Below are 13,137 nucleotides of genomic sequence, written 5' to 3'. Positions count from 1 at the left end.
AAATGAATTGGAATTTGTAAGAACTTTCCTTTTTAATCTGGGACCTCTAGGGAGTAGTAAAGGCAACGTTTTGCTCTTGTAATTAAATTCATTCTGTCTTTTTCTTTAGAAGCAATAGAGCTTCCAGTATTAGGGCTCATTATTTGAACGTCCATAAGAATTTAAACACATTTGAAATAGTGACTAGTTTTCTGAGGAAGGAGATATGAGGAACTAGAAAATCCATGACATAAAATTGGAATTGAAGATAGAAATCTGATAGCCAGATAACACCCTTGTTGGAAAACTACTGGAATTTAGTCAGTGATGGGGTCCAGTGTTAAATATATTAAAGACTAATTCTCATGCAAAAGCCAAAAACTGTTGTGCTTTGTTTTTTGTTCTATCTTCCAATCTTGTCAATTTCCTCACATGTTATTTGGGTTCATTGCCAAATTATACCATATTGTGGGTAGGCTTCCAGAACCTTCTCACCGCCAAGAAAGTCAATGAGATATCTCACATGCAAGTTCCCCCAAGAAATCAAATTACTCTAATTTGATACTTAAAACTTTAGATTCTTAGTATATAACAGCATTTCAATACCCTAAGCAGAGAACTATATCATAAATTTAGTGTAGGTACTTTTTTCTGGAGTAAAAAAAAAAAGCTAAAAAAGAAGTTGTGGGGGGGAAAATAATGAATTTTAACTTACCATGTCCTAGGGTGAGGGGGGATGGGTGAAATAAGTGGTGCAGATGAAGGAGAGCACTTGCTGTGATGAGCACTGGGTGCTGTATGAAGTGTTAAATCACTATATTGTACACCTGAAACTAATATTACACTGTATGTTAACTACCCAGAATTAAAATTTTTAAAAAGTTTACAAACACTTAAAAAAATATTTACCATGTCCTAAAGAAGAAAATTGTCACTGTATAATAAAAATGAAAGCATCCTCTTCTTCTACAGCTAAGTCAGATCTCATAGGAATTTGATATTCAAACAATGTGAAAAATCAGATTGTCAAATGTTGTTGAAGAAGTAACAAAACTACCGCTTTGTTTTATTTATCAAAAAATCATATTAAACCTTACTTGGGAATTATTTCTTCAAGTTAAGCAAACACAAAACTTACAACACAAACACAGAGGAACATTCACGAAAGGATTCCAGCAGAAACAAGCAGACATGTGTACTGTTACTGAACTAAAAGGAAAAAGGAAGTTGCAAGGTTTTGAGCCAAATGTTTGTGGCACCCAGTGTTTGAGGCTGGACTAAACTATTTCTTTGTCCACCAGAGTTAACCATTTACCTCACTCCCAAAGACTCAGCTGAATCACCACAACACCGACATCTCCGCAACATCCCTCTGGGAGATAAAAGAAATAAAAGAAAACAAATACTAAACTTCTATCATTATTTTCAAAGGAAAAATGTTTAAAGACGCTTCTCCAACTGGTTTTCTGTTTTGTTGCTGTTTCATTTGGGTTTTGGGAGTGGAAGATTCAACCTCATCTTCGGGATCTAGTTTTCTTCAAGTGCACAGCACTGTATGTTGTCCAAATTTGCAGAGTGCTGGTGGAAACATTAAGAATCTTAGGGAATATTAACTGCTTTGTATCCCCTTCAATTTTTTGTCATTGCCATTTTATGTAATCAGAAAAAAAAACTAACTTATGAAAGTAGAGATAATTACTTACAGTAGATGACAAAATTAACTTTCCCTAAAGTGGATCATTAATTTTTATATTAATCAGTTAAAAAGTGGCACTGAAATATGTCTGACATTCAGAAGGACTCAGATCAAGTCTAAAACAGTGATTTGGACCCAAGAGTTCAGAAAGTTTGCAAACTCAAAATGGCACATTTATGCTTTTCTTGAATCTCTGTCTTATGCTAGTCATCTATATTCCCCACACTTGTCACAAAGTTCCTGGACATAAGAACTGGAAAGATATAATTGTGTGCTTTTATAAATGTTCAATTAATGTGCATTTCATAATTTTGAAATTTTTGTGACCACCCTTATCTCACAACAATTATTTAGTCTACCCTTTTCTTAAAGAGCACAATACCAGTCTGCCAAAAAGAAAGAAAGAAAGAAAGGCAACATCACAGAATGAAAACACCAAAAAAGAAATACTTTTGGGGGCACCTATGTGGCTCAATGGGTTAAAGCCTCTGCCTTCGGCTCAAGTCATGATCTCAGGGTCCTGGGATGGAGCCCCAGAATGGGCTCTCTGCTCAGCGGGGAGCCTGCTTCCCCCTCTCTCTGCCTGCCTCTCTGCCTACTTGTTATCTCTGTCTGTCAAATAAACAAACAAAATCTTTAAAAAAAAAAAAAAGAAAGAAAGAAAGAAAGAAAAAAGAAATACTTTTGGAGGGTGGCATAACAGAATAGAAAATCTCTAAAGAATTAGCCTCAATTTATTGTTTTTTTCCCCTTCTTATCCACTGGAAAATATCCTCAGTCTCCCAAGAATCAGTTTTTGTTTATCAAGTAGATAAACAAAAGAATTCACAATTTATAATGTAAGAATGATAATAAATTAGAATGCCATTATGTATATTCCCTGTGGCATCTTTTTATCTAGCAGCTGTCTCCTCTGTCTCTGTTAATTCTCAAAAACAAAACTAAATCTAGATAGTCCTCTTATAAATTGTGATATATTTCTGGGAACACTGGAAAATCTTCAGCTACAGTGTAATTGTGTCACACTATATATAGTAAGAAAATTATTATATTTTTGTCAACTTCCTGGTAACTGTTGGAATTAAGTCAGGCTTTTATGAAAAATAACCCCCCAAAAAACTGTTCTAATTATAGAATTACCATTTGAGTAAGTGAACATAAATTCCAATTTGTTCTAGTATTCTATTAATTTTTTAAATTATTAATATCATGTTGTTGGACATCAACAGAGGCATATTATTGTACTTAGGAAAATATCTGATACGAAGTAGACATTCAATACATTTTTTTTTAAATGAACAATGAAAAAAGGGCTCCTGGATGGTGTAGTTGGTTGAGCATCCAGCTCTTGGTTTCTGCTCAGGTCATGTTCTCAGGGTCATGGGATCAAGCCCTGTGTCAGGCTCCATGCCTGGTGGGCACTCTTCTTAAGACTCTCTCCCTTCTTCTCTGCCCCTCCCCCATCACATGCACACTCTCTCTCCAAAATAAATAAATAAATATTTAAAAATAAATAAGTGATGAAAAAGATACTCCACTTTATTATCTACTTTCATGTCAAGCAAAGTTTTGTTTTCTTGTTACTGTAATACCTAAATTTAAAACATTCCATCTGATTTGAATCATTAGCCCTACCTTAAAATAATCTGAGTTTTTAAATTTAGGCAGCGCAATTTAGCCAGACCCACAACATTCTTAATAGGACACGAACTGTACAGAAAAAACTGCAAGGGTATAACAGTCAGCCTCCTTCCCCTGAAGAACTTACAAAATAAGAAGGACAAGTACATTAATAATTATAAGGCAAGCAAAAATACAAACCTCATGGTAGGGTATATACAATGGTTAACCTGAGATCTCAGCAAAGCTATTAGGGAAAAGGTAACATTTGAAATAAATTATGAAAAGAGGTAACGAGACCTTGGCATATGACATTAGAGAAATAGGATATCCCAAGGAAAGAAAATACAATGTACTTTTTCAGGTCTATTCAAGGAACTATGACGAACCCACTTTTACTGAAACAAATGGTCAATGTAGAAACAAATTACAAGAGTAGTCTGAAAGTTGATGTTCAGCTTGATTGGGTCTGGGAGTCTGTACTTATTGCAGTAGGTAAAGCTTTAAGGTTTGTATCCATCAGGATCTCAAGCAAACAGCACATTCCCATGGTATCAGTAAGTGGGGGTAGATGAAGAGAATACTTAGAAAGGGTGTGTGGGCTGAGTAACAGACACTACCAAAGGATAACATTCTGCCATCGCAGCAGGGTATGCACCACTAGTCCCAAAGGGGGAAGTGGAAGAAAATATTCCTGGAACCTGCAGAAAGAAGCTATAACTATAAGAAAATGCCTCCTGACATGAAGCAAGACCATCTGTGGAGGTGGGTAGGCAACCTGTGGGTGAGCTAGGAGAAAGCCAGAGAAATAAATATCCTAATTTCTGGTTTTCTCTCTCCAATCTGCTGCTAGTGCCCCCTACTGGCTAAATCCAAATGGAAGCTGGACGCAAGGAAGCCCGTTGATGCCGTCCAAACAGGTCTTCCTCCCAAGGCATAGAGCAGGGCAGAGAAGGGAATGGATCTGGAAGGGCAGAAGGCAAATATCTGGCTCAAAGTTTGGGGACACAGCTCTTCTTAGGTAAATTAACCTAACAGTTTGGTATTAATCCAATAGAATCAAGAGATGTGTAGCCTAAAAAACTAAGAATATGATACAGAAGACTAGCAAACAAAGTGAGAAATCGGGCCATGGCAGTGGAAAAAGAGGTGAAAATTTATCTATCAGAAATATTACAGTGATAAATTTTGGGGCTTCTAAAAGATTAAATATATGGGGAAAGGAAAATTAGAAGTCCAAAATTTTTCATCTCAGTTCCTGGGAGAATAGGCCATTTTAGAAACATAAAATCAAGTGCTGGATTTTAGAGTAAAATAAAGTTGCCAAGTCCTTCTCAAGGGAATGGGGTACACTGAAGAATGTGTGTTAAAAGTAGTATCTTAGAAGTCAGGCACAAACCAGGGTCACATCAAAAATGAATCTGGACCAATTTGGGGACCAATATCATCCATATACCCCTCCTTTAAAACAAAACAAAACAAAAAAGCTACTCTAAAAAATCATACCACCAATCCCTCTCCCAGGAATATTCCAAAAACAAAACAAAATATGTAAATGTGTAAGTCATAGGGAAGGACAAATGGGAAATATCTAACATAGAATGAAAAGCGAACAACTGTAGTAATTGTAGTTATAAAACAAGCTGTACAGTCATAACTCTTGAAAGGCTGCATAAAATAAAATCTGTGATTTGGCAATAAAACAAATGAAAATTCAAGAACATACCAAAACAAAGAGTAGGAGAGGGAGGAGAGAATAACCTTCACTGTCAACAGTTAAAACAGTGTGGTAGTGTCATAGGACTAAACACATAGATGAAGAGGAAAGAATGATCTGTCTGAAAGAAAGATGTATGCATGTAGGAACTGGAACATGATAAAAATGTACTTAAAATTAGGGAAGGGAAGGGGCATCTGGGTGTCTCAGTTCAGTGTCTGTTTGCCTTTGGCTCAGATCATGATCCCAGAGTCCTGGGATCTAAGCCCACCCTAACCCCACCCCAGTGTGAAGCTCGCTGCGCAGTGGGGAGTGTGCTTTTTCCTCTCTTTCTGTCCCTCCTCCTGCTCTTGCACTCTCTCTCTCTCAAATAAATAAATAAAATCAATTTTAAAAAGAAAAATAAATAAGTTTAAATAAATAAAATAAAATTAGAGAAAGGGAAATATGGATCACTCAATAAATTGTTTGGAAACAACTAATCTTTTGGAAAAAATTAACATAAGATTTGTTATCATTTAGGAATGATTTCATGTGCAAGTAGCAGAAATCCCAACTAACAGTTGCTTAAATAAAGTTGGGGGTGGGGGTTACATGGTTATCCAAGAACTCTGGGAATAGGCATTTCAGGACTGACAATGGCTCAACAATGTCACCAAGAACCAGGTTGTTACTCTTTTCACTCCACCATCATTACTCTGTTGGCTTTTGTTTTCATCCTTATGACCTCAGGATATAGACAGATGTTAGCTATACCTCATGATCTCAGGCCTGTGTTCCAGGCAAACAGAAAGGGGAAAGGCAGAGAGCAAAATGGTCCAACCAGTCCACACATGTACCCAAATCTTACCAGTGGTGCAACTGTAACTGAATTATTTTTATCATTAGTTTTTGTTGTTGTTGTTGTTGTTGTTTGTTTGTTTGTTTGCTTTGTTTTGTTTTGTTTTTGCTTAATCTGAATCTTCCCAATAATCATGCATTGAGTTTTGCCAGAAATATTCTATGAATCTATTTCCATTTTGCAGAGAGATTGATTAATCAAGGAAATCATAAATCTCTTCCTAAATCAGTAAGCCTCCATTGCTCTGTGACTCTAAGTATTTTGAATTATCTTAAATTTTATTTTTAGCACACACCACTCACTAGATTCCTTCTTGTGGAAAATGAGCTGCAGTGAAAACTTACTTTTATGTACCAAACCCCTGGGAGCACAAAAAATTATGGGTTGTCTTAGCAATAATGCTGCCTCTAAAAACTCTATTTAATGCATTTAGATAAGTTGTGCATTTCCAAGTATCTAATTGCAACTGTTAAAAATTATTCCCAGCATGATCCTTCCACAAGGGGAAGATGTGGGAATGAGAAGAGAATAATCAACCTACAATGAATTTTTCAATACTTACCTCTATTTTCAGATTTTGCTTAAATATTCTATTCTACCCTAGGATATGTCCATTTTTACCATGCAGATGAGTGTAGTTTTCTGAGAATCCAGTAATATCATAGAGTACCAAAAAGATTGCTAAATTTTGGAAAGAACAGAAATGTCTGTGCTTGGGTTAGAAATAAATCCTCACAAGAACCCAAATGGTTCTTGTGATTAACTTACATGATACACTGAAGATTTTAATCAGGTTAATTATCTCATAATGTGTGGGTCAATCATACTAACATTGGTGGCAGAAAGGCAGTTAAAGTCCAAAAGAAGAAAATGGTATTCAATTTCAGGTGACGGATTTTTTTTCTTCCTTCTTGGTCTTCAAATAGCTTAAAGAAGTTATTTTCCACAAGCCATTTCCTAGTGAGTTAAGATGCAGCTGTTTAATAACCACTCTGGACCTCCTCTTAGGAATTTTCAGGGTGCTATAGCAGACGGGCATCCGACCAGGCTGCATTTCAGTCCTTAGCATAGTGCCCAGTCATTCCATGTAACTAGAAAGAGGTTAGAAACTGATGTTTTATGTTCCCTTCATTCTCTTTTCTGTTGGTGGGATTGTGTCTGATTCCTGAAAAAGAGAAATTGCTACATTAAACAAAGCCTGTTACAGTATCGCTCTCATTTTAGTGTGAATCTCCACTGAGGAGGTTCCTGATCTTTAACAAGTCCATTGACATGTTTGGTTCTTACTTTCCTCACTGGTAAGACAGGTGCCATTGTGAAGATGAGGAAAGGTCATGATTCAACAATGTCTTGCACATAATAGCCATTTAATATGTTTTAGCTGTAATGTCTGTTATTTTATATCATATTGTTAAAATCTGATCCATTTTTCGAGACTCCTTCATTCATGTCCGGCTTTCTCAATGAAACCATCACCACTGTAGGGGAATCTAAACAATCTGCACTTACTGATTTTTGTAAGACATATTATCGCCCTATTTGAGAATTTACATCCTATCTTACGAGTCATTCCCCAGCTTTCTCATGTTCTCCCAGGTGACCTTGGATCCTAAAGGGTCTCAGGTCCTAATTCTGACCAAAGTAGGAAAAATACATGCTTCAGTCCAAAAGCCCCTGTGTTCTGGAATAATTCTGTGCTATATACTTCATGCAAATAGATGAGCTCCAACCAATTCGCACGTCCACTAAGCAGATTTTCCTTCCAACTCAGCTTTCCTGACATATAAGCCCTGGTGTGAGAGCCTAGCATCTTTCCTTGAGCCCACTCTCTTTTGTGTCTCTCACTAGCTGCTGCCAATCTTCTCCCTCAAAAGGGATGACGTTATTCATTCCTGCTTCCTGCTTCCACCTCCCAATCACAGGTAAGGATTATTTTTAAAATATCCTGATCACATAAGATCAGAATATATATGCTAGCAATGACTATTCAAGTTTTCTTTGGTTTCTAAACTGTCTTTGTCAAATCCCTCCTCCCTGTGATTTCAGCAACATGACCTCGATCGAGTGCAGCCTATCTAACTTGCCCACAAGCCCACGTGAGGCCAGGCCTGCAGACTGACAGATACTGTGATAGAACAATTGAGGTTGTCCAGACCCTTAAGGAGAAGTAACCAGGTTTATACTTTGTCACAATGAGAAGTCCTGAGGTTTTTTGTTTTTTTTTTTAAGATTTTATTTACTTATTTGTCAGAAAGAGAGAGAGAGAAAACCCACAAGCAGGCAGAGAGGCAGGCAGAGGCAGAGAGAGAGGCAGGCTCCCTGCCGAGCAAGGATCCAGATGCGGGACTCGATTCCAGGACCCTGGGATCATGACCCGAGCCAAAGGCAGCAGCTTAACCCACGGAGCCACCCAGGCGTCCCGAGAAGTCCCTGAGGTTTTTAAAAAGGGAAGTGACATAATAGAATTTGCCTTTTAGGAAAATCGGCCTGAGTGCAGTGTGAAGACATCTGGATAATATCTTTTTATTATAAATACCAAACCAGTTATGAAAGGAAGCAAAACCCTGAAGGACGAGAGGCCCAAAGAGGCTGAGATAAAAAGGTCTGATTTTAGAAAGTCATGTGCAGGTGGAGAGAAATGGAAGCAAAATGTGACAGAGGTTAAATCAACAGAATTTTATGGTTATTTGAATACATCATGGGGTAAGAGAAATAAGAAAAGTAAGTTGCTTATGGTCAAATATTGCATGTTTCCTGTCTCATATACAACTTACGGTGGGAAAGATCTCAAATGTTTTTATACACACTTCAGTGCCCAGTAAATATGTTCAGTTAACCAAAAAGAACCAATAAGTTTGCCTATGTTATCAGCAACAAGCCTGTCTAAAAAGAATTCTTATTAAAACCTGGAACCTAAGCTGCAAGACAATTTTTATCAGTTTTTCCAGGTTTGCATGGAAAACAGTGCTGACAAAAATTGCAGAAATGCCTGGAAACTAGAATATAAATTCACTCATTGTTTCGGAGGTTATATGCTGACCTGATCCTTCTTGGTGTTATTAATAATCATTAGAATTATTTTGGATAGTGTTAATAAAGCTTATCTACTTTAAATCAAACTTAGATCATCTAATTGAAGATATACCAGTGATTCTCAAACTTCAGTGGGTATTATCTCCACCTGGAAGGTTTTGTTTTACTTTTAACTTAAAAAGTCAGAGTTCCTGGGGTGCCTGGGTGGCTCAGTTGGTTGAGCAAATGCCTTCGGCTCAGGTCATGATCCTGGAGTCCCGGGATTGAGTCCATCATCGGGCTTCCAGCTCCTTGGGGAGTCTGCTTCTCCCTCTGACCTTCTCCTCTCTCATGCTCTCTCTCACTCATTTTTCTCAAATAAATAAATAAAATCTCTTAAAAAAAAAAAAAGTCAGAGTTCCCATAGATGGAACTAGAGGGTATTACACTAAGCAAAATAAGCCAATCAAAGAAAGACAATTATCATATGATCTCACTGATATGTGGAACTTAAGAAATAAAACAGAGAATCAAAGAGGAAGAGAGGAAAAAAATAAAACAAGACAAAACCAGAGAGGGAGAGAAACCATAAGAGACTCTTAATCATAGGAACAAATGAGGGTTGCTGGAAGTGGAGGTGGGGTGGGGGAGTTCGTAACTGGGCGATGGAAGTTGGGGAGACTATGTGTTGGGTATTATATGGGTACTGGTATTATATGAGACTGATGAGTCACTGAACTCTACCTCTTTCTGAATAGGTCTCTGAACAATAATACATTATATGTTAATTAATTGAATTTACATTTTTTAAAATGTTTTTTAAAAAGTCAGACTTTCTGATTCAGTTGGTTTAGAATAGAGTCCAAGAAATCACTTTGAGAACCACTGCCTTAGAATAGTGCTTCCAAAACCTCAATTATAAAAAACACCTACAGTACTCATTAAAAATAAAGAGTCCATGTTTCACCTCTGCTCACCTCTAAATCAAAGAGTTCAGGGAGGCATTCAGGTATCTGTTTTTTTAAAAGGACTTCATGTGATTCTTATAATCAGCCAAGTTTGTGCAACGCTGCCTTAATCCACCCCATGAGGTAGGTCCTATTATTAGTCTTATTTTACCAAAGGAAAAAACAGAGGTTTAGCAAGCGTTAGCACCAACAAATGGCAAAGCTCCTAACCCTTCTACTAGAGGTCTTAAACCATCGTTCATGCTCAAATACAAAAAGTTTCTTAGATGGAAGTACTATGAGCCCTTTGATAAAAGGGTCTTTATCTTATTTATTTTAGTATCTCTAAAACCTTGCAATATGCATATAGAATGGTTGGTTAGAATCAAGCCCTGTAAAATAAAGCTATGCTTATATAAAATTTAAAACACAGAGCAGCTAACAACGAGCAGATGAAGAACCCAGTCGGTTCAAAGAACCAGTGAAATGCAGGGATCCAGAATCAAGTCATCATTTAAATGAACCGACTAAAAAATTTAATCAAAATTCTCAACTCAGTAACTCCTAGTAGGAAAAAAATAGATATTGATTTTGATGCCAGAAAATGTATTTTACTAAGTATTTTATAACTGGCTTGACATTTATAATAAAAAGATATTAGCCAGATGTTAAAAGCTTTAAAAGTGCTTTACAGAGTGTTTTACTAGATACTTCAGGATTTTCAGAAGATGAAATATCACTGTTTGCAGCAAAGGTATTACATACATGAACTGTCCTTACAATTTTTTCTTCTAAAATGCTCCACAATTAGACCGAATGACTTTTAAAATATATAGTATTCTGTGCTCTTCTGACTGTAAGCTTACGTAAATAATAATGGTAACATTTATTAAATATTCTATGTCTTTTAACACATTGAGTCCTCATAGTAAATATTTAAGGTAAATATTATTACTTTCATCATTTACACATAAGGAAACAGGGCCAGAGAGATATGAAGCTGCCCCGATGGCTTTGCCAGCAAGTGGTGGAGTTGGCCAGTGAAACCAGGCTATCTGGGTCTAGAGTTCACGTGCTCAACCAGAATGCTATGCTGTCCCCTATATTTTGAAAAAAGAACGGATATCCTCGTTTCACTTACTTTCTGAATTTGTATCTCCAGGGGTCGTTATTTGCAATAATAGAAGGATATTAGAGATGAAACGGGAACAATAAAGAGGAAATAATAAAGAATGATCTCTCGGGGCACCTGGGTGGCTCAGCCAGTTAAGTGCCTGCCTTCGGCTCAGGTCATGATCTGGGTGTCCTGGAATGGAGTCCCGCATTGGGATCCCTGCTCAGCGGGGAGCCTGCTTCTCCCGCTGCTGCACCTCTTGCTTGTGCTCTCTCATGCTCTCTCTGTCAAATAAATAAATAAAATAAAATAAAAAGATTTCTCAAGAACAAAAAAAGGTGCTTAATTTAGGCCCTGCCTAAGCAAACAGAGAAGGAATAGGTGGCCATTACACTTACTGGGGTTAGAAAACTGGTTGCCAACGATTTTTCAAAGAGCAATTCTGAGGCCCCAACGGGGGATGAGGAAGAGTCCGGGTTGAGCCCCAACTGAGTCGTGGGCTCGTGCTCTAGTTTCCCAGGCCTGCCCCACCTAAAGAAATGAATGGTGGATTGGCCCCAAGTAAAAGCACAGTGTATATATCCAACTTGCCCTTTTCCCTGACCAACAATGACTTATACCGGATATTTTCCAAGTATGGCAAAGTTGTAAAAATCTCTGAATGAGTTTCCATACAAACATTAATTATAAATCATGAGAATGCTACGAAGTCAAAGACAGAGCTATAAGCACCTATAAACAGGGTTACTATAATGAAAGATAAAGATACCAGGAAAAGTAAAGGGGTTGCATTTATTTTGTTTTTGGACAAAGACTCTGCACAAAACTGTACCAGAGCAATAAACAACAAACAGTTATTTGGTAGAGTAATAAAAGCAAGCATTGCTATCGACAATGGAAGAGCAGCTGAGTTCATCCGAAGACGAAGCTACTTTGACAAATCTAAGTGTTATGAATATGGGGAAAGTGGACACTTAAGTTACGCCTGCCTTAAAAATATGCTTGGAGAACGGGAACCTCCAAAGAAGAAAGAGAAAAAGAAAAAAAATAAAAAGAAAATTCCTGAACCAGAAGAAGAAATTGAAGAAGTAGAAGAAAGTGAAGATGAAGGGGAAGATCCTGCTCTTGACAGTCTTAGGCCATAGCTTTCCAGCAAGCCAAAATTGAAGAAGAACAGAAAAAATGGAAACCCAGTTCAGGAGGTCCCTCAACATCAGATGATTCAAGACGCCCAAGAATAAAGAAAGCACATATTTCAGTGATGAGGAAGAACTGAGTGATTAAAATTGTATTTATTATGTAAATATCATTTAAAAAAATTTTTTTTAAGTCTTGGGGTACCAAGTTCAGTTGAAATTAAAGATTACTTTTAGAATTTAAGCATAAAAACCACATAGTACCAAATAATTTTTTTACTATAAAATAGGTTCATAGGAAATTGAAAATAATTTTAAAGTATCATGTTTCTATCTTGCCTTAGCAGAGGAATAAAAATCAAGATTTGCTAGTAACCATTAATCTTGAAAACAGTTCATTTGAGTTAAAAAGAAATCTTAATACTGTCCTAGTATTGCTATTGTCATCCCAAGAAAAAAGACCAATATTAAAAAGATGTCTTTGGGAATCTCATTATAAAAGTTTATTCATGTCTGATTGGTTTACATGAAGACATTTGAAGAAATTTCATCTTTAAGACAAAAACTTCATGAAGACTAGAAAATGCTGACTGATTTATTGTTATTAAATGTTAATAAAATTTTCAAGAGAATTTTGTTTTTAAATTTTAAAAAAAGAGCAATTCTACATGGACAAGCAAATTCTGCCAAATCACTGTGAAAATCTTCTTAATGCAGTCTTGCTACAATACTTTCCTAGAGGACCCAGTCAAAGAATCAGGCTCCAGGTAGTCTGATGGCTGCCGAATTTTGGTTTTCATTCCACATTCACATTTTGGGGTTATAGGATTACAGTGTAAGCTGACATCACTGCTTCTCAGAGGGCAGTGGAAAATTTGAATGGATTCAGAAGATCTGAGAAAGCTAAATCCCCAAACCCACTGTGCTCCTCTTACCAGTAAAAGCAGACCTCCCTCTCATTACCCTTCTCCTCCTCAAGGGTCCTGAAATGACCCTACTGAGAGCATGCCAGTTTTCCTCCCATTCTGATTTCCTTACTGCAAGCACACTGGTGTAGGGAAACATTTTAAACATA

At 36.9% G+C, this 13,137-nt stretch overlaps 1 pseudogene; it reads left to right on the top strand.

Annotated features, from left to right (window-relative positions):
* Window positions 1-11,377: 11,377 nt before the first annotated feature.
* Window positions 11,378-12,535, top strand: LOC101676447 (annotated as a pseudogene).
* Window positions 12,536-13,137: the final 602 nt, after the last annotated feature.

The sequence above is a fragment of the Mustela putorius genome, unplaced genomic scaffold, assembly GCF_011764305.1.
Source record: "Mustela putorius furo isolate JIRA1106 unplaced genomic scaffold, ASM1176430v1.1 tig00003853_pilon_pilon_pilon, whole genome shotgun sequence".
Taxonomy (NCBI): domain Eukaryota; kingdom Metazoa; phylum Chordata; class Mammalia; order Carnivora; family Mustelidae; genus Mustela; species Mustela putorius.
The sequence above is the reverse complement of the archived record's forward strand: the minus strand, read 5'-3'. Positions and strand labels throughout refer to the sequence as shown.